This window comes from Salvelinus fontinalis, chromosome 26 (genome assembly GCF_029448725.1).
Source record: "Salvelinus fontinalis isolate EN_2023a chromosome 26, ASM2944872v1, whole genome shotgun sequence".
Taxonomy (NCBI): Eukaryota; Metazoa; Chordata; class Actinopteri; order Salmoniformes; family Salmonidae; genus Salvelinus; species Salvelinus fontinalis.
Window position 1 is genome coordinate 25978498 of NC_074690.1, and position 22506 is coordinate 26001003.

A 22506-nucleotide genomic window follows, 5' to 3' on the forward strand; every position below is an offset into this window, starting at 1 on the left:
CGAGTCAATACTTTGTTGGAAGCACCTCTGGCGGTGATTACAGCTTTGAGTTGTCTTGGGTATGTCTGTACCAATTTTACACATCTGGATTTGGGGATTTTCTCCCATTATTCCTTGCAGATTTTCTCAAGCTCTGTTAAGTTAGATGGGCAGTTGCGGTGAACAGCAATCTTCAAGTCTTTCCACAGAGTTCCAATGGTATTCAAGTCTGGGCTTTGTCTGGGCCACTCAAGGACTTTCTTGTTCTGAAGCCATTCCAGTGTTGCTTTGGCTGTACGCTTCACATCATTGTCCTGTTGGAATGTAAATCTACTGTAGTTTCTCATCAAGTATTTCCCTGTATTTGGCTCCATTCATTGTTCCCTCGATCCTTACCAGTCTCCCAGTCCCTGCCACTGAAAAGCATCCCCATAGCATGATGCTGCCACCGCCATGCTTAACGGAATGGATGGTGTTAGACGGGTGATGAGCTGTGCCTGGTTTTCTCCAGACACAGTGCTTTGCATTCAGGCCAAATAGTTACATCTTTTGCCTTATGCTCTGAGTCTTTCATGTGCCTTTTTTACAAACTCCAGGCCTTTTTCTCAGGAGTGGCTTCCATCTGGCCACTCTCCCATAAAGCCCAGATTAGTGAAGTGCTGTAGAGACTGTTGTTCTTCTGGCATGTTCTCCCATCTCAGCCAAGAAACTCTGTAGTTCTGTCAGTGGTCATTGTGTTCTTGATCACCTCATTGACAAAGGTCCTATTTTTCTTGGTTGCTCAGGTTGGTCAGATGGCCAGCTCTAAGCAGAGTCTAGGTAGTTCCTTATTACTCACAATGATGGAGACAACTGTGCTCTTTGAAATGTTCAACACTCTAGAAATTGTTTTACACCCTTCCACAGATACACACTACTGTTCAAAAGTTTGGGGTCACTTAGAAATGTCCTTGTTTTGGAAAGAAAATCTATTTTTTGGTCCATTAAAATAACATAAAATTGATCAGAAATACAGTGTAGACACTGTTAATGTTGTAAATGAGTACTGTTTTTATGGAATATCTACATAGGCGTACATAGGCTCATTATCAGCAACCATCACTCCTGTGTTCGAATGGCATGTTGTGTTAGCTAATCCAAGTTTATCATTTTAAAAGGCTAATTCATCATTAGAAAACCCTTTTGCAATTATGTTAGCACAGCTGAAAACTGTTGTGAAAGGCCAGCATCCTGGAGTCGCCTCTTCACTGTTGATGTTGAGACTGGTGTTTTGCGGGTACTATTTAATGAAGCTGCCAGTTGAGGACTTGTGAGGCGTCTGTTTCTCAAACTAGATATTTTAATGTACTTGTCCGCTTGCTCAGTTGTGCACCGAGCACTCCCACTACTCTTTCTATTCTGGTTAGAGACAGTTTGTGCTGTTCTGTGATGGGAGTAGTACACAGCGTTGTACGAGATCTTCAGTTTCTTGGCAATTTCTCGCATGGAGTAGCCTTCATTTCTCAGAACAAGAATAGACTGACGAGTTTCAGAAGAAAGTTCTTTGTTTCTGGACATTTTGAGCCTGTAATTAAACCCACAAATGCTGATGCTCCAGATACTCAACTAGTTTAAAGAAGGCCAGATTTATTGCTTCTTTAATCAGTACAACAGTTTTTAGCTGTGCTACCATAATTGCAAAAGGGTTTTCTAATGATCAGTTAGCCTTTTAAAATGAGTATGCTGGATTCTGTGCATGGTTACCTGACAGGCTCATTTTCCTGTTGATCTCATCGTCTCAAATCTGCAGGACATAAATGGATATTAATTTTGATATATGACATGTTGTATTTTCATATTTCAGTATATGCTTTTCATGTCATCAGAGCTCGGTGCTTATTATCGTATGTATTAGGTCACGAAATAGGACTTTTTGTATATAATATTAATGAAATGTTATAGAAAGACCCCACTGAATGATTCAGAACATGAATAATAAAATTTGTTTTGGTAAAATGTATTTTATAACATAAGAATTTAAATGTAATCACCAAAGAATGTTTTCACCCACTCTGGCCAGACTGGGTAGTCACCCTATAATATCATGGCAATAGAAAAAACTTTCACACGTTTTGAAATACATTACAATCATGTTTTAGTAAAGTAAAAGCTAGCTCTCAAATTTTCATGTGGCAAGCTAGCTAACAGTTAGCTTCCATCTATTCCAGATAATGTTTGTTTAGCTAAATATGGTGGTGTGCAAAACAACTAAATACACCCATGCATTGTTGAGGCAACAACAGTACGTCGGATTCACTCCATATACACAATGCCTTTGGAAAGCATTCAGACCCCTTGACTTTTTCCAAATGTTGTTACAATACAGCCTTATTCTAAAAATGATTAAATAAAGCATGTTCCTTATCAATCTACACACAATACCCAACAATGACAAAAATAAAAACAGTTTTTTAGACATTTTTGCAAATGCATTAAAAAAAATTACCTAATTTACATAAGTATTCAGACCCTATCCTGTTTCCATTGATAATCCTTGAGATATTTCTACAACTTGACTGGAGTCCACCTGTGGTAAATTCAATTGATTGGACATGACTTGGAAAGGCTCACACCTGTCTATATAAGGTCCCACTGTTGACAGGGCATGTCAGATCAAGAACCAAGCCATAAGGTTTAAGGAATTGTACTTAGCGCCCCGATAAAGGATTGTGTCAAGGCACAGATCTGGGGAAAGGTACAAAAAAATAGCACATTGTAGGAAATGTTATATAACATACTATTTATGTTATATAACATTTCCTAGTATTTGCAATTGTATTACTATTGCAATAGTACACACATTGATATCAAACTTGTGTTTAGCCCAATGCTCTGTCACTAATGGCTGGGATGAATGCAGGGGCAGGACAAAACACTCTCTTTGGGACTTATGACTGACATATGGTCATGTACAGTTGAAGTCAGAAGTTTACATGCACTTAGTTTGGAGTCATTAAAACTCGTTTCTCCAACACGATACAAATTTCTTGTTAACAAACTATAGTTTTGGCAAGTCGGTTAGGACATCTACTCGGTGCATGACACAAGTCATTTTTCCAACAATTGTTTACAGATTATTTCACTTATAATTCACTGTATCACAATTCCAGTGGGTCAGAAGTTTACATACACTAAGTTGACTGTGGCTTTAAACAACTTGGAAAATTCCAGAAAATGATGTAATGGCTTTCGAAGTTAATTGACATAATTTGAGTCAATTGGAGGTGTACCTGTGGATGTATTTCAAGGCCTACCTTCAAACTCAGTACCTCTTTGCTTGACATCATGGGAAAATGAAAAAAATCAGCCAAGACCTCCACAAGTTTGGTTCATCCTTGGGAGCAATTTCCAAATGCCTGAAGGTACCACGTTCATCTGTACAAACAATAGTACGCAAGTATAAACACCATGGGACCACGCAGCCATCATACCGCTCAGGAAGGAGACGCATTCTGTCTCCGAGAGATTAACGTACTTTGGTGCGAAAAGTGCAAATCAATCCCAGAACAATAGCAACGGACCTTGTGAAGATGCTGGAGGAAACAGGTACAAAAATATCTATATCCACAGTAAAACGAGTCCTATATCGACAACCTGAAAGGCCGCTCAGCAAGGAAGAAGCCACTGCTCCAAAACCGCCATTAAAAAGCCAGACTACGGTTTGCAACTGCACATGGGGACAAAGATAGTACTTTTTGGAGAAATGTCCTCTGGTCTAATGAAACAAAAATAGAACTGTTTGGCCATAATGACCATTGCTATGTTTGGAGGAAAAAGGGGGAGGCTTTCAAGCCGAAGAACACCATCCCAACTGTGAAGCACGGGGGTGGCAGCATCATGTTCTGGGGGTGCTTTGCTGCAGCAGGGACTGGTGCACTTCACAAAATAGATGGCATCATGAGGGAAAATTAGGTGGATATATTGAAGCAACATCTCAAGACATCAGTCAGGAAGTTAAAGCTTGGTCGCAATTGGGTCCTCCAAATGGACAATGACCCCAAGCATACTTCCAAAGCTGTGGCAAAATGGTTTAAGGACAACAAAGTCAAGGTATTGGAGTGGCCATCACAAAGTCCTGACCTCAGTCCTATAGAAAATTTGTGAGCAGAACTGAAAAAGCATGTGTGAGCAAGGAGGCCTACAAACCTGACTCAGTTACACCAGCCCTGTCTCGAGGAATGGGCCAAAATTCACAAAACTTATTGTGGGAAGCTTGTGGAAGGCTCCCTGAAACGTTTGACCAAAGTTAAACATTTTAAAGGCAATGCTACCAAATACTAATTGAGTGTATGTAAACTTCTGACCCACTGGGAATGTGATGAAAGAAATGAAAGCTGAAATAAATCATTCTCTCTACTATTATTCTGACATTTCACATTCTTAAAATAAAGTGGTGATCCTAACTGACCTAAAACAGGGAATTTTTTACTGGGATTAATTGTCAGGAATTGTGAAAAACTGAGTTTAAATGTATTTGGCTACGGTGTATGTAAACCTCCGACCTCAACTGTACCTGATAGGCCTATCTGGCTTATATTACTACCCTTACAACACTCCAAAAATGTCTTGTGATATATTTCCATATATTGGAATCAAAGATTGTTTGTAGAATGGAATGGTTTGTCTTGTGGTAGGATATGTGGGCTTTGACGCTCTTAAGTAGGTGTCAAAACACACGTCTTTTCGTGATATGTGTTCTGTCCTATATTTCTATTTAATTTGTTTGTTTTTTAAATCCCAGCCGCCGTCCACGCAGGAGGCCTTTTGCCTTGTGGTAGGCCGTCATTGTAAATAAGAATTTATTCTTAGCTGACTTGCCTAGTTAAATAAAGGTTAAATAAAAAATAGCGCCCCAACCACAACAATACACTAGACTCGACCCTCGTTCTGAACAGCCCTACTTCTTCATTTCTCAAAGGAAATAGATCAACCAATTTCTAAAGACTGTTGACATCCGGTGGAAGCGATAGGAACTGCAAGCCCGTGCCTTAGAAATCTAGATCCACGTAGAAAACCCATTGAAAACACTGTCACCTCAAAAAAAAAAATCTGGATGATTTGTCCTCGTGGTTTCACCTGCCAAATAAGTTATGTTATACTCACATACATACTTTTAACAGTTTTAGAAACTTTCGAGTGTTTTCTATCCAAATCTACCAATTATATGCATATCCTAGCTTCTGGGCCTGAGTAGCAAGCAGTTTACTTTGGGCACGCTTTTCATCCGGACGTGAAAATACCGACCCTAGCCCGAAGAGGTTTTAACACCACCTTTTCACATGTGAATTGCAGTTGTACGTGTGAAATTCGGATATGCAGTTTCACATGTGAAACATAGAATCCCCCCTCCGGGATGTTACAGACATTACAACTTGTTTACTTGATACTGGGTTTCACCTGTACTTACCCTTTCTCCCCCTTCACATGAGATATTGTTAGATTAAGGCCCAGCCAATCAGGGAGTAGCCATGTGCCTTACCCCTGCCCATGCCCTGAGGATGCAGGGCTTCTGGGTTGTGATTGGACAGCCAGCCCAGCCCATGCTTTCACAAGGGTATAAGTAAATCCTCTCCTAGATGGTCTACTTCCTTCCCAGTGTAATTCCTTGTGAGAGTGTGGTTGGATTTATGGCTTTGGGGTGTGTGAAAGAATGTAAATTCATTATTTGTTCTTTTTCCTGTTATTGTTAGAATGAGTGCTAGTTGTGACTCTTGTTACATGTGAAACTGCAAAAGTGATTTTTACATGTGATTGCTGTTTCACATGTAAATAAACTCCACATGTGAAAACAATTCACATTTGAAAATCTAATTTGCAGTTTCATATCCAATACCAGTCAATAGTTTGGACACAACTACTCATTTCAATGTTTTTTCTGTATTTATACTATTTTCACCATTGTAAAATAATAGTGAAGACATCAAAACTTGATGACAGATTTACACACTCTTGGCATTCTCTCAACCAGCTTCACCTGGAATGCTTTTCTAAAAGTCTTGAAGGAGTTCCCACATATGCTGAGCACTTGTTGGCTGATTTTCCTTCACTCTGCGGTCCAATTCCTCCCAAACCATATCAATTGGGTTGAGGTCGTGTGACTGTGGAGGCCAGGTCATATGATGCAGCACTCCATCACTCTCCTTCTTGGTCAAATAGTCCTTACACAGCCTGGAGGTTTGTTTTGTGTCATTTTCCTGTTGAAAAACAAATGATAGTCCCACTAAGTGCAAACAGATGGGATGGCGTATCGCTGCAGAATGCTGTGTAGTCATGCTGGCTAAGTGTGCCTTGAATTCTAAAAAAATCACTGACTGTCACCAGCAAAGCACCCCCTTACATCACACCTCCTTCTCCATGCTTCACGGTGGGAACCACAAATGCGGAGATCATCCGTTCACCTACTCTGCGTCTCACAAAGACAGCGGTTGGGACCAGAAATCTCAAATTTGGACTCATCAGACCAAAGGACAGATTTCCACCAGTCTAATGTCCATTGCTCGTGTTTCTTGGCCCAAGCAAGTCTCTTCTTCTTGTTGGTGTCCTTTAGTAGTGGTTTCTTAGCAGCAAGTCGACGATGAAGGCCTGATTCACGCAGTCTCCTCTGAACAGTTGATGTTGAGATGTGTCTGTTACTTGAACTCTATGAAGCATTTATTTGGGCTGCAATCTCAGGTGCAGATAATGAACTTATCCTCTGCATAGGGCTATCTTCTCTATACCAACCCTACCATGTCACAACACAACTGATTGGCTCAAACGCATTAAGAAGGAAAGAATTTCCACAAATGAACTTTTAACAAGGCACACCCGTTAATTGACATACATTCCAGGTGACTACCTCATGAAGCTGGTTGAGAGAATGCCAAGAGTGTGCAAAGCTGTCATCAAGGCAAATGTTGGCTACTTTGAAGAATCTCAAATATAAAATATATTTAGATTTGTTTAACACTTTTTTGGTTACTACGTGATTCCATATGTGTTATTTCATAGTTGTGATGTCTTCACTATTATTCTACAATGTAGAAAATAGTCAAAATAAAGAACCCCCCTTGAATGAGTTGGTGTGTCCAAACTTTTGACTGGTACTGTATAAGAAACATTCACATTTGAAATCTAACTTTCACATGTGTAATTACAATTTCGCATGTGGTGGTGAAAGTGTTATTCCCCTCACATGTGAAAAGGTTTGGTTAACATGTTGTAGTAGCAATGTTTTCACATATGGGATTGCAAATTCTTTAAGGCCATTCTGTAAAAAGGTAGCAGTTTACCTGAGTATAATAATTTAAGTGTGTTAAAAACAATGATCCATTCGGAGTGTTACTGCTGCAGGCACACACCTCTCTTCTTCATACATTTGACAGTGACCGTTGAAAGAAGCCCAGTGAAAAGAACAGAGAAGCTAGTGCTCCTTGTCTCCTTATTTATTCTCTTTAACATGTTACAATTAGTGTTGCCAGTTGACTGAAGATTACTTTTTGTCATTTTAGTGCACAATTTTTGATTATTGCATTGTCTGAAAGCGTTCAAAATAAACTGAAAACAGAAAACTTAATCTATACAGCTAAAAACAGCAATGAGATGTGAAAACAAGTTGAGTTTGAGGTTAAATAAAGTGTTTGTAAATTTTGCTGACTGACAAAATCAAAACGGAAATATTGTTGTTAAGCTTTATATATAAAAAAAAATCATAAATAACAGCTCAATTTGAACAAATTTTACGATTATTTGTGATCAATCACAGCAAATCCTGCGATAAAAACTCAATACATTTTTTAATTGTTTGACAGCCCTACTTCACATTGAAATGTGAAAATGCACATGGGAAGGTGTAGCAGACATGAATCGGTTATGGCTGCTCATGGTCATGTGATGAGGTATCCCACCGGCGATTTGAAAATTTGCGTTTGCCCTCTTGGTTGAATGGTCAAGACCTTGGCTTCTCTGCAGCGAAAGCTGGGTTCTAATCCCGCCACTTACAAAAGCACATGGGAAATTTAGAATATCACATAAAATGTTGGGAAACCACGTGAGTCATGTGAAAAAATGAACGTGAAAAATCTGTCAACCTTCCCACCTGTCCAAAAACCATGTGTCTGACTTACATGTCTGTTTTCCCATGTGACCTTTTTCACATGATTTGTTCACATGTGAAACGTCACACGTGACTGAAAAAGGAAAATTTCACGTATTTTTTTTCATGTGTTTTTTTTGTAAGGGTATACCATCCTCTCTACAAATTCACAAAGAGTGATTACAGTGTGTCCACTGGAGCAAGAACAAAAGGGCTGGCAGTCTGTATTATTATCTTCGATAATAAGAGAAACAAGAAGCCATTATGGTTCCAGCCTAATCTATTAAGAAACAAAGTATCTCAATGACCTTTCTATCTGGACTCATTTCACACAATGGTTTGACCTTTTAGTATACGGCGAACTGACAGTGTTTAAAATCCTCACAACAACATGGTGGTTCATCTCCACATTCAATCATGGGGGCATTATTTATTTTTAAAATGCGTTTTACGCTACACTGCTTTGATTCTTCTGCCCAGCTCAAAATTATATTTCATCATTCAGATTGCAAATTGCTTGCATTTCCAGAGATGTTCTACATTGTCTGTGACTATGAGGCTATATGAGGGCTTGTTGTACAACTCATTGGATATTAGTGCTTACAAAATGAATATACTGTACTCTATTGGTTCAGTTTGATTTTAATTTTATATATTTTTTCAGAGAGACAGAATAAGAGATGGTAGAAATATTACTGAGCCAAACCAACTATTTAATTGACTCATCTCTGCCCTGCCCATAAGCAAGTAAGCCAGTTGTCAACTTAAACACCTTCACTTCGTATAAACGGCAGAAGAAATACCAAGACAGGACCGTATTTAGCCCAAACAGAAGACCATGCGAATTCTATTAAGATGTATGGGATGACAGTTGCTAAAGCCCTTAAATCGTGCTCACATTCAGCTTAATCCTGCTGTGGCTGATGTATGCCTGTAGGTATTGCGAGAGGAAACATGAGTCATTTAGCAAACCACTGCACAGAGGGAAAAGTGAAGACGTGAAAACAGACGCACACTCTCTTGCACCCCTGAGATGAAAAAAACTGCAGACTCCAACAGGATGAGTCAATTTTCACATAGACCACTTCCCTTTTGTGGGGTGTCTGAATGAAATATGTGCAAAGACAGGGATCCTATATTTAGACATCAAATCGCTCTGTCACCTCACTGCTCCATCTCTCAGAGTTCTATTTTTCTCCCCATGTGTCACTTGCTATCATTGGCATGCAAAAAGGCAGAATAAATCCTATGTGGACTTTTAGGAAAGTTAGAACGACGAAGAGGGAACCAGAAGCATGAATTCTCATGACTGACAGGTAAGGCAGGAAGTTAGAGTGGGCAGAATGAGGGCAATGGCTATCAAGTATTCCGTGAGTAAATGGATGTCTGTCACGCGAAAGTGAGTGTACACAACGTTGAGGTTTTAATTACGTAAGAGAGATGACAGTTTGAATATGCTTCAAGATCTGTTGGCGAACGCCTTATAACGGCTTAAGATACGAACAACATTTTCTGGATAGGCTAAGGAGCAGCACAGATGAAGCTCAGACAAAGGACATCTCATCGGTCAAGGATTTCCATACCTGCCTGCTGGTAATCTTGAGGGCATCACACGTCTGGCTAAGCTTTATTTCAAGAGGGAAGAAATAGATAAGCAAGTGACAGTGATGACAATCTCTCTAATCCAAAAGTGCAGCCAGGTCTAAGTATTATGGGCACAGAAGAAAAGATAATGAAGGACTGGCAAAAGCAGTCAGTATCAAGAAGTGAAAGGAATAGCAAGAACATATCTACTTGTCTCTCTCTGCACAATGTATAATTCATGAAAACAAAGTCCAAGGGTATATCCTCCAAAGATCTTCCTCACCTCACACACTAGAGGTTTAACACTAAATGTCACATTTTCAATAGAGGATTTTTTCCCCCCTTGCAGTGCAAGGCTTATCTAAAACTGCGGGATGTATTTTTATGTTTGTCTTATCCCTAAATGAAATAAATTGATGACTTTACAATACCATTTCAGCTATTGTTTATGCGCAAGTTGCCAAAATGTACTGAAAAAAGCTATCTACAGGAAGTAATCTTCAATATTTGGTAACCTCTCTGGCAGCCCAAGAGCAATTGTAAATGGAAAGCCACAACCATGAAAAAAAATGCATAAATCAATCCACGTATTTCAATTATTGATACATAGGCCTATCTTATGTCATGAAGTCAGAAACGGAAGCAATAGGAATAATAAAATAAACAGTAATATACAGCTGGATCTGAAGACATCCAGCCTGTTGTGGGAAGTGTGGCCGCACCATACATGAAAGTACAGTCAGCATTAATTAATTACCCATCCAAACATACGGTGGTCCACTTCTCAGTAAAACAGCTCCATGTACTACATAGGCCTCTATAGAAGAGGCAGTAAATATGAATTGTTTGAGACAGGTGTCATAAAAACAAGTGCCCAGTCAAAGAGGTCTCTTGGCTTGGAAAAACAGGTATGAAATAATAAATACATCTACTTGTGTAAAATGTGTCATCAGCGGAACAGTGCCACAAGAAGTCTATCTATACAGTACACAAACAGGCATCTGATTACAACTCTCCAATTTTCGAAGAGCATGCGAATACTCATCTAATTACAGCATGTGTACAATATTCAAATGTTCCCTTGGTACCAAAGCATCAGGGAGATAGTGAAAACGATCCTCGCTGCATTGTTTTCACACCAACTGCTGCATGAGCTTAAAAAGGGAAAGACTTGGCTTAATAATAAACGTGATGAGAGATTTCCAAATCTGCCAAGTGTTACTGGTTGACCAACAAGGGCCACTATTCTACTCTATCAGGGAACATAAACTCAGCAAAAAAGAAACGTCCCTTTTTCAGGACCCTGTCTTTCAAAGATATTTCGTAAAAATCCAAATAACTTCACAGATCTTCATTGTAAAGGGTTTAACCACTGTTTCCCATGCTTGTTCAATGAACCATAAACAATTAATGAGCATGCACCTGTGGAACGGTCGTTAATAAGACACTAACAGCTTACAGACGGTAAGGAATTAAGGTCACAGTTATGAAACTTAGGACACTATAGAGGCCTTCTGACTCTGAAAAACACAAAAAGTAAGATTCCCAGGGTCCCTGCTCATCTGCATGAACGTGCCTTAGGCATGCTGCAAGAAGGCATGAGGACTGCAGATGAGGCCAGGGCAATAAATTGCAATGTCCGTACTGTGAGACGCCTAAGACAGTGTTACAGTGAGACAGGATGGACAGCAGATCGTCCTCGCAGTGGCAGACAACGTGTAACAACACCTGCACAGGATCGGTAAATCCTAACATCACACCTGCGGGACAGGTACAGGATGGCAACAACACCTGCCCAAGTTACACCTGGAACGCACAATCCCTCCATCAGTGCTCAGACTGTCCGAAATAGGCTGAGAGAGGCTGGACTGAGGTCTTGTAGGCCTGTTGTAAGGCAGGTCCTCACCAGACATCACCGGCAACACCGTCGCCTATGGGCACAAACCCACTGTCGCTGGACCAGACAGGACTGGCAAAAAGTGCTCTCATTGACGAGTCGCGGTTTTGTCTCACCAGAGGTGATGGTCGGATTTGCGTTTATCGTCAAAGGAATGAGCATTACACAGAGGCCTGTACTCTGGAGCGGGATCGATTTGGAGGTGGAGGATCCGCCATGGTCTGGGGCGGTGTGTCACAGCGTCATTGGACTGAGCTTGTTATCATTGCAGGCAATCTCAAAGCTGTGCGTTACAGGGAAGACTCATCCTGCTCATCCTGACTTGACCCTCCAGCATCACAATGCCACCAGCCATCCTGCTCGTTCTGTGCGTAATTTCCTGCAAGACAGGATTGTCAGTGTTCTACCACTGCCAGCGAAGAGCCCGGATCTCAATCCCATTGAGTACGTCTGGGACCTGTTGGATCGAAGGGTGAGGGCTAGGGCCATTCCCCCCAGAAATGTCCGGGAACTTGCAGGTGCTTTGGTGCAAGAGTGGGGTAACATTTCACAGCAAGAACTGGCAAATCTGGTGCAGTCCATGAGGAGGACACACACAGCAGTACTTAATGCAGCTGGTGGCCACACCAGATACTGACGGTTACTTTTGATTTTGACCCCCACTTTGTTCAGGGACACATTATTCCATTTATGTTAGTCACGTCTGTGTCTGTCGAACTTGTTCGGTGTATGTCTCAGTTGTTACAACTTGTTATGTTCATACAAATATTTACACATGTTAAGTTTGCTGAAAATAAACGCAGTTGACAGTGAGAGGATGTTTCTTTTTTTTGCTGAGTTTATATAAACGTGTGGGTGGCATCTTTTCCAATCTGGTTTACTGTGAAAAAACACTGTGTGTGTGTGTGTGTGTGTGTGTGTGTGTGTGTGTGTGTGTGTGTGTGTGTGTGTGTGTGTGTGTGTGTGTGTGTGTGTGTGTGTGTGTGTGTGTGTGTGTGTGTGTGTGTGTGTGTGTGTGTGTGTGTGTGTGTGTGTGTGTGTGCGTGTATGTATATACAGACACATACACATAAAGTGCATTCAGAAAGTATTCAGACCTCTTGACTTGTTCCACATTTTGTTATGTTGCAGCCTTATTCTAAAATAGATTAAAATGTAAAACATCCTCAGCAATCTACACACAATACCCCATAATGACAAAGTGAAAACTAGTTTAGAATTTTTGCACATTTATAAAAAATTGAAAACATCAATACCTTATCTACATACAGTTGAAGTCGGAAGTTTATATACACTTAGGTTAGAGTCATTAAAACTCGGTTTTCAAACACTCCACACATTTCTTGTTAACAAACTATAGTTTTGGCAAGTCGGTTAGGACATCTACTTTGTGCAAGACAAGTAATTTTTCCAACAATTGTTTACAGACAGATTATATCACTAATAATTCACTGTATCACAATTCCAGTGGGTCAGAAGTTTATATACACTAAGCTGACTGTGCCTTTAAACAGCAGAACATTTAGATGCTTCTGAACTCCTGAATGTACAACGTTCATCTGTACAAACAACAGTACGCAAGTATAAACACCATGGGACCACGCAGCCGTCAAACCACTCAGGAAGGAAACGCGTTCTGGCTCCTAGAGATGAATATACTTTGGTGCGAAAAGTGCAAATCAATCGCAGAACAACAGCAAAGGACCATGTGAAGATGCTGGAAGAAACAGGTACAAAAGTATCTATATCCACAGTAAAACGAGTCCTATATTGACATAACCTGAAAGGCTGCTCAGCAAGGAAGAAGCCACTGCTCCAAAACCGCCATAAATTGACAGACTACGCTTTGCAACTGCACATGGGGACAAAGATCATACTTTTTGGAGAAATGTCCTCTGGTCTGATATAACAAAACTAGAATTGGCCATAATGACCATCGTTATGTTTGGAGGAAAAAGGGGGAGTCTTGCAAGCCGAAGAACACCATCCCAACCGTGAAGCATGGGGGTGGCAGAATCATGTTGTGGGGGTGCTTTGCTGCAGGAGGGACTGGTGCACTTCACAAAATAGATGGCATCATGAGGTAGGAAAATGATGTGGATATATTGAAGCAACATCTCAAATGGGTCTTCCAACTGGGCAATGACACCAAGCATACTTCCAAAGTTGTGGCAAAATGGCTTAAGGACAACAAAGTCAAGGTATTGGAGTGGTCATCACAAAGCCCTGACCTCAATCCTTTAGAAAATTTGTGGGCAGAACTGAAAAAGTGTGTGCGAGCAAGGAGGCCTACAAACCTGACTCAGTTACACCAGCCCTGTCAGGAGGAATGGGCCAAAATTCACCCAACTTATTGTGGGAAGCTTGTGGAAGGCTACCCAAAACGTTTGACCCAAGTTAAACAATTTAAAGGCAATGCTACTAAATACTAATTGAGTGTATGTAAACGTCTGACCCACTGGGAATGTGATGAAAGAAATAAAATCTGAAATAAATCATTCTCTCTACTATTATTGTGACATTTTACATTCTTAAAATAAAGTGGTGATCCTATCTGACCTAAGACAGAGAATTTTTACTGGGATTAAATGTAAGGAATTGTGAAAAACTGACTTTAAATGTATTTGGCTAAGGTGTATGTCAATTTATTATTCCTATTGCTTCCTTTTCTGACTTCATGAAAAAAAAAAAAAAAAAAAATGCACTGTTGGAGGAACGGAACGGAAGCATCGTCGGAACGTATCGTCTAGGAACGGAAGCATTTTGATACACACGCAATAATATCTACTTAATACTGTATGTATATGTGTTGCTAGCTCCAACAATGGCGCCAACAATGGCGTAATATCTAACAATGTGTACGTGAGTAAAATTTGATTTGAAAAACATAAAAGCAGGTGAGAAAATAAAATCTGAAAATATATGAATTCTGAGAAACCATAACTCCTAACACCTTATATTAACTTATAAATTTCCTTTTCCAATTGGCTTCATTCAGAGAAAGGATCACCACTCGTTTTTCTTGTCAAGAAAGGAAATATTCAGTATATACACACCATCCCCACAGAGATAGACTGGTCAGAAGTTGATCGATGCGTAATACAAGTCCCTGTACAACGTGAAAAGGTCATTGGACCCAAGTGAAATACAGGGCTTGGCTTACAACAACCATCCATCTTGGAGGTGTGGACGCCAATGATTTATATGTACACTAAATTAAGTCACACCATCGTAGCGCTCCCCCACCGTTGTATTTTTTTTTTTTACAAGCTATAGAAATGCATTTAGTAATGTCTATATTCGTTTTTGCCACTTTTTTTATATTACTGACACCTTAATGCATAATTTTAAATGGTTTAATATGAGTTAAACATACACACACATATATACACATACATAAACTCAGCAAAAAAGAAATGTCCTCTCACTGTCAACTGCTTTTATTTCCAGCGTAACAAGATTCAACAACTGAGACATAAACTGAACAGGTTCCGCAGACATGTGACTAACAGAAATGGAACAATGTGTCCCTGAACAAAGGAGGGTTAAAATCAAAAGTATCAGTCAGTATCTGGTGTGGCCACCAGCTGCATTAAGTACTGCAGTGTATCTCCTCCTCATTGACTGCACCAGATTTGCCAGTTCTTGCTGTGAAATGTTACCCCACTCTTCCACCAAGGCAGCTGCATGTTCCCGGACATTTCTGGGGAGAATGGCCCTAGCCCTCACCCTCCGATCCAACAGGTCCCAGACGTGCTCAATGGGATTGAGATCCGGGCTCTTCGCTGGCCATGGCAGAACACTGACATTCCTGTCTTGCAGGAAATTAGCCATAATGCTCGTTCTGTGCGTGATGGCATTGTCATGCTGGAGGGTCATGTCAGGATGAGCCTGCAGGAAGGGTACCACATGAGGGAGGAGGATATCTTCCCTGTAACGCACAACGTTGAGATTGCCTGCATGGACAACAAGCTCAGTCCGATGATGCTGTGACACACCGCCCCAGAACATGATGGACCCCCCACCTCCAAATCAATCCCGCTCCAGAGTACAGGCCTAGGTGTAATGCTCATTCCTTCGACGATAAACACGAATCCGACCATCACCCCTGGTGAGACAAAACCGCGACTCGTCAGTGAAGAGCACTTTTTGCCAGTCCTGTCTGGTCCCGCGACGGTGGGTTTGTGCCCATAGGCGGCGGTGTTGTCTGTGATGTCTGGTGAGGACCTGCCTTACAACAGGCCTACAAGCCCTCAGTCCAGCCTCTCTCAGCCTATTGCGGACAGTCTGAGCACTGATGGAGGGATTGTGCATTCCTGGTGTAACTCGGGCAGTTGTTGTTGCCATCCTGTACCTGTCCTGCAGGTGTGATGTTCGGATGTACCAATCCTGTTCAGGTGTTGTTACACGTGGTCTGCCACTGCGAGGACGATCAGCTGTCTGTCCTGTCTCCCTGTAGCACTGTTGTAGGCGTCTCACAGTACGGACATTGCAATTAATTGCCGATGCCACATCTGGAATCATCAAGCCTCCTTGCAACATATCTGCGGCACGTTCACACAGATCAGCAGGCATCTTTCTTTTGGTGTTTTTCGGAGTCATTAGAAAGGCCTCTTTAGTGTCCTAGGTTTTCATCACTGTGACCTGAATTGCCTACCGTCTGTAAGCTGTTAGTGTCTTAACGGCCGTTCCACAGGTGCATGTTCATTAATTGTTTATGGTTCATTGAACAAGCATTGGAAAGAGTGTTAAAACCCTTCACAATGAAGATCTGTTAAGTTATTTGGATTTTTACAAATTTTCTTTGAAAAGTAGGATCCTGAAAAAGGGTTGTTTCTATTTTTGCTGAGTTTATATATACAGTACCAGTCAAAAGTTTGGACGCACCTACTCATTCAAGGGTTTTTCTTTATTTTCAATATTTTCTACATTGTAGAATAATAGTGAAGACATCAAAACTATGAAACAACACATGGAATCATGTAGTAACCAAAATAGTGGTAGGCAAATCAAAATATATTTTAGATTTTGAATTCTTCATAGAAGCCACCCATTGCCTTGATGACAGTGTACCCACATATGCTGAGCACTTGTTGGCTGCTTTTCCTTTACTCTGCGGTCCAACTCATCCCAAAACATCTATTACTAGCCTGTTCAACCTCTCTTTCGTATCGTCTGAGATTCCCAAAGATTGGAAAGCTGCCGCGGTCATCCCCCTCTTCAAAGGGGGTGACACTCTAGACCCAAACTGCTACAGACCTATATCTATCCTACCTTGTCTTTGTAAGGTCTTCGAAAGCCAAGTTAACAAACAGATTAACGACCATTTCGAATCCCACCGTACCTTATCCGCTATGCAATCTGGTTTCAGAGCTGGTCATGGGTGCACCCCAGCCACGCTCAAGGTCCTAAACGACATCATAACCGCCATCGATAAGAGACATTACTGTGCAGCCGTATTCATCGACCTGGCCAAGGCTTTCGACTCTGTCAATCACCACATTCTTATTGGCAGACTCGACAGCCTTGGTTTCTCAACTTATTGCCTCGCCTAGTTTACCAACTACTTCTCTGATAGAGTTCAGTGTGTCAAATCGGAGGGCCTGTTGTCCGGACCTCTGGCAGTCTCTATGGGGGTGCTACAGGGTTCAATCCTTGGGCCGACTCTCTTCTCTGTATACATCAATGATGTTGCTCTTGCTGCTGGTGATTCTCTGATACACCTCTACGCAGACGACACAATTCTGTATACTTCATGCCCCTCTTTGGACACTGTGTTAACTAACCTCCAGACAAGCTTCAATGGAATACAACTCTCCCGCCGTGGCCTCCAACTGCTCTTAAACACAAGTAAAACTAAATGCATGCTATTCAACCGATCACTGCCCGCACCTGCTCGCCCGTCCATAATTACTACTCTGACTTAGAATACGTGGACAACTACAAATACCTAGGTGTCTGGGTAGATTGTAAACTCTCCTTCCAGACTCACATTAAGCATCTCCAATCCAAAATTAAATATAGAATCGGCTTCCTATATCGCAACAAAGCATCCTTCACTCATGCTGCCAAACATACCCTCGTAAAACTGACCATCCTACCGATCCTCGACTTCGGTGATGTTATCTATAAAATAGCCTCCAACACTCTACTCAACAAACTGGATGCGGTCTATCACAGTGCCATCCGTTTTGTCACCAAAGCCCCATACACTACCCACCATTGCGACCTGTACGCTCTCGATGGTTGGCCCTCGCTTCATACTCATCGCCAAACCCACTGGCTACAGGTTATCTACAAGTCTCTGCTAGGTAAAGCCCCTCCTTATCTCAGCTCACTGGTCACCATAGCAGCACTCACTCATAGCATGCGCTCCTGCAGGTATATCTCACTGGTCACCCCCAAAGCCAATTCCTCCTTTGGTCGTCTTTCCTTCCAGTTCTCTGCTGCCAATGACTGGAACGAACTGCAAAAATCTCTGAAGCTGGAGACTCATGTCTCCCTCACTAGCTTTAAGCACCAGCTGTCAGAGCAGCTCACAGATCACTGCACCTGTATATAGCCCATCTGTAAACAGCCCATCTATCTACCTACCTCATCCCCATACTGTATTTATTTATATTGCTCCTTTGCACCCCAATATCTCTACTTGCACATTCATCTTCTGCACATTTACCATTCCAGTCTTTAATTGCTATATTGTAATTACTTCGACGCCATGGCCTATTTATTGCCTTAACTCCCTTATCGTACCTCATTTGCACTCACTGTATATAGACCTTTTGTTTTCTACTGTATTATTGACTGTATGTTTTGTTTATTCCATGTGTAACTCTGTGTTGTATGTGTCAAATTGCCATGCTTTATCTTGGCCAGGTCGCAGTTGCAAATGAGAACTTGTTCTCAACTAGCCTACCTGGTTAAATAAAGGTTAAATAAATAAATACATCTTCAAGTGGGTTGAAGTCGAGTGATTGTTAAGGCCAGGTCATCTGATGCAGCACTCCATCACTCTCCTTCTTGGTCAAATAGCCCTTTCACAGCCTGGAGGTGTGTTGGGTCATTGTCCTGTTGAAAAAGAAATGATAGTCTCACTAAGCGCAAGGCAGATGGGATGGCGTATCGCTGCAGAATGCTGTGGTAGCCATGCTGGTTAAGTGTGCCTGAAGTTCCATATTAATCACGGACAGTGTCACCAGCAAAGCACCCCCACACCATCACACCTCCATGCTTCATGATGAGAACCAGAGATCATCCGTTCACCTACTCTGCATCCCACAAACCACCCCCCCCAAAAATGACAAATTTACATCGGTCTAATGTCCATTGCTCGTTTGTCTTGGCTCAAGCAAGTCTCTTCTTTTTATTAGTGTCCTTTAGTAGTGGTTGCTTTGCAGTAATTCAACCATGAAGGACTGATTGACACAGTCTCCTCTGAACAGTTGATGTTGAGATGTGTCTGTCACTTGAACTTTGTAAGGCATTTCTTTGGGCTGCAATCTGAGGTGCAGTTAAACCTCCACAGTATCAGTGGGTTCCCTGCGGGACAGTTGAGCTAACGTAGGCTAATGCGATTAGCATAAGGTTGTAAGTAACAAGAACATTTCCCAGGACATAGACATATCTGAGATTGGCAGAAAGTTTAAAATCTTGTTACTCTAACTGCACTGTCTAATTTACAGTAGCTATTACAGTGAAAGAATACCATGCTATTGTTTGAGGAGCGTGCACAGTTATGAATTTGAAAAGTTGTTATTAAACCAATTAGGAACATTTGGGCATTCTTGATACAAAATATTGAACAGAAAAGCAATGGTTCATTGGATCAGTCTAAAATGTTGTACATACACTGCTGCCATCTAGTGGCCAAAATCTAAATTGTGCCAGGGCTGGAATAATATGTTATGGCCTTTCTCTTGCATTTAAATATGATGGCACATCAGATCTCATGTGTTATAGTCTCCTACATTAATTTCACATTTCCACAAACTTTAAAGTGTTTCCTTTCAAATGGTATCAAGAATATGCATATCCTTGCTTCAGGTCCTGAGCTACAGGCAGATAGATTTGGATGTGTCATTTTGGGTGAAAATTTAAGAAAAGGGGCGGATCCTTAAGAGGTTTAACTCTAATTAACAAATCCTCTGCAGCAGAGGTAACTCTGGGTCTTCCTTTCCTGTGGCGGTCCAGCTGACAAATCCGGGTTTGGCGAATACCAGGAGAACGCTACCTGCCCAAATGCATAGTGCCAACTGTAAAGTTTGGTGGAGGAGGAATGGTCTGGGGCTGTTTTTCATGGTGCGGGTTCGGCCCCTTTGTTACAGTGAAGGGAAATCTTAACGCTACAGCATACAATGACATTTTAGACGATTCTGTGCTTCCAACATTTTGGCAACAGTTTGGGGAAGGCCCTTTGCTGTTTCATCATGACAATGTCCCCATGCACAAAGCGAGGTGCATACAAAAATGGTGTGTCGAGATCGGTGTGGAAGAACTTGACTGGCCTGCACAGAGCTCTGACCTCAACCCCATCAAACACCTTTGGGATAAATTGGAACACCGACTGCGAGACAGGCCTAATCGCACAACATCAGTGACCGACCTCCCTAATGCTTGTGACTGAATGGAATCAAGTCCCTGCAGCAACGTTCCAACCTCTAGTGGAAAGCCTTCCCAGAAGAAAGGAGGCTGTTATATTAGCAAAGGGGGGACCAACTCAAAATTATTGCCCATGATTTTGGAATGAGATGTTTGACGAACAGGTTTACATACACACAAACATATTTTACTTGAAGTATAATTTTTAGATATGACTAATAATGTTACTGTTCCCTCTACAACAAAATACTGAAAAGGAAAAGTCAACATTTTACAGCTTCAGATTCATCATCTCCAGCAAAAAAGAGGAACCTCATCGGTGTGTAGAGTGTGATTTTTAACAATTGTGAGTAGGCATTGCCTACTAATTGGTTGACGATTTCATTGGAAACACTTATCTTCCTCTTTTTTACGTGTGGGGTGGTGCTAGAGATGATGATTATGAAGTTTACATGATTTTTTACATTTCCCTTTAAATACATGTAATTTTGTCCTTGAAACATTTAATTAAAATACTGTACAATTGCATTAATTTCTATGGAGAATGCTCCTACTGGGCAGTGCCAATATGGCTGACCGGTGGCTTTAAAGCCTCTCATTGGCCAATACATAGCATCAGCAATCCATAGTTTATATACATAATTGTTTGAGAACAAGGGTGGTGGGAGAGGAGCATGGAAGCTTGATATGGGGCTGATGCAGTACTGTTCCAATTCCTAATACCTAGAGCAGAGCAGCCCAGTTCTCCGTACTCTCACTCAGTCATATTGTATGTGGTAATCGATGACAATAGCCAGTCCCCTGCTTCAAATTGCGATGGGGAAAAGAACTGCACTTACAGAAGAACAAAATGTCCACATTCTGGCTAGGTCAAATAATGAAGGTACATTTTTGGACCTAGCATTCTGGTCCACATACTTTCAAGCATTTATTCAGAATTACAGTTATTCGTTATTATCATCTACTGGAAATCATAATATTCAGTAAATTCCGCTTGGGACAGATCTTCCTCACTCGCTTGGACAATCAAAATCAAGTCAATCTGTAGGCCATCAGACCCTGCCGCCAACTGTAATGGCTTACAGCTTGAGGTCCACGATGGCTGGCATCCTCTTAGTACTCAATTAAAATGCAGTGAAAGAAGCCTGCTGTTGGGGCTGATTGGTGGAACCTCCACCTGTGCCCAGCTGCAGCATGAATCAACTGTATCCCGGGTCGCCACCTAAGCCTGTGTCCCAAATGACACAATATTCTCTATATAATGCACTACTTTTGAAAAGGGCCAATAGGATTCTGGTGAAAAGTAGGGCACTGTGGTAGGGAACAGGGTGCCATTTGGGACACATCCCTGGTTGCTGCCTGGTCTCTTCTGATCCTTGACTCCTTGTCCAATAAATCATTTTTCGCCACGGACCCTTGACCAGGATAATCTGGAATTTCCACGTTTTTATGATTGATGCCATCTTGAACCTCACCATTAAACATTAAAGGCTGACAAAAAAGTTATTGGTGGTATTTAAACAGTTGTTTTTTTTCAAGACACTAAACGTGCCATCTTTATCAGCCGTGTAGCCTGTTTATATTACACAAATCTTGTCTTTCGTCCAACAGCAGATATTTTATAGGCTTTAGTAGAACCCAATAAAACTAGGATCCACCGCCACTGTGCTTGGATTCAAACTATATGGCCTAAGGATCTACACAACATACCACAGCCACTGTATTTGTTGACATAAAAAATTATCTTGGGGCATACATTATACTGTAAAAATGATATCAACCTTTATATGCTGGTTGCAATAACATTGAGAACTTTTCCTTTCTGTAATTCATAATAAGAAGAGAAGAACACCTTGCTGAACAAGAGGTTTGACTCATTAAAACAATGGTCGTCTGCAGGCGGCCTGTGGGCCAAAATCGGCCCGTAAGTGATATTTGTTTGTTCCGCAAAAGTTTTTAGTAAAACAAAAATAGAGATATATTTGGGGAATTTTAGTTTTGGGTCAAAAAAATACTGTCAAATTACCAGGAATTCAGCAAAAAAATAAATAAATTAGGAAGTATTCCTACTAATAACAAAAAGAGACATAAGTGATTGTATTTCAATTTAATCAAGGTATGAAATTATTGTTATTTTCAAATACAATTTCTTGTGGTCAATTTAAAAAGTGTACAACTGACTTATTTTCCGACCCCCCGACCATCCGCTCCTAAAAAGATTTGGCCTGCGGTTGAATCTAGTTACCTTGCCCTGCATTAAACCCTCATACGATCAAAGGGCTTCCACATCATCTCCCAGAATGTACTGCTTTATTACATAATCTAGATACAGTGT

At 41.1% G+C, this 22506-nt stretch overlaps 1 protein-coding gene across 3 annotated transcripts in view; it reads right to left on the reverse strand.

Moving 5' to 3' along the window:
- The window catches only part of brinp2 (bone morphogenetic protein/retinoic acid inducible neural-specific 2), a 134362-nt gene that overhangs the window by 106265 nt on the left and 5591 nt on the right, over positions 1–22506 (reverse strand). Inside the window, exon 2 of one of the 3 annotated variants that reach the window (XM_055883268.1) lies at positions 18490–18641. The exons of the other annotated variants lie outside the window; for them this stretch is intronic. The gene's annotated coding sequence lies outside the window, so the exon portion shown is untranslated. The remainder of the gene's footprint in view (positions 1–18489; positions 18642–22506) is intronic. 3 annotated transcript variants of the gene reach the window in all.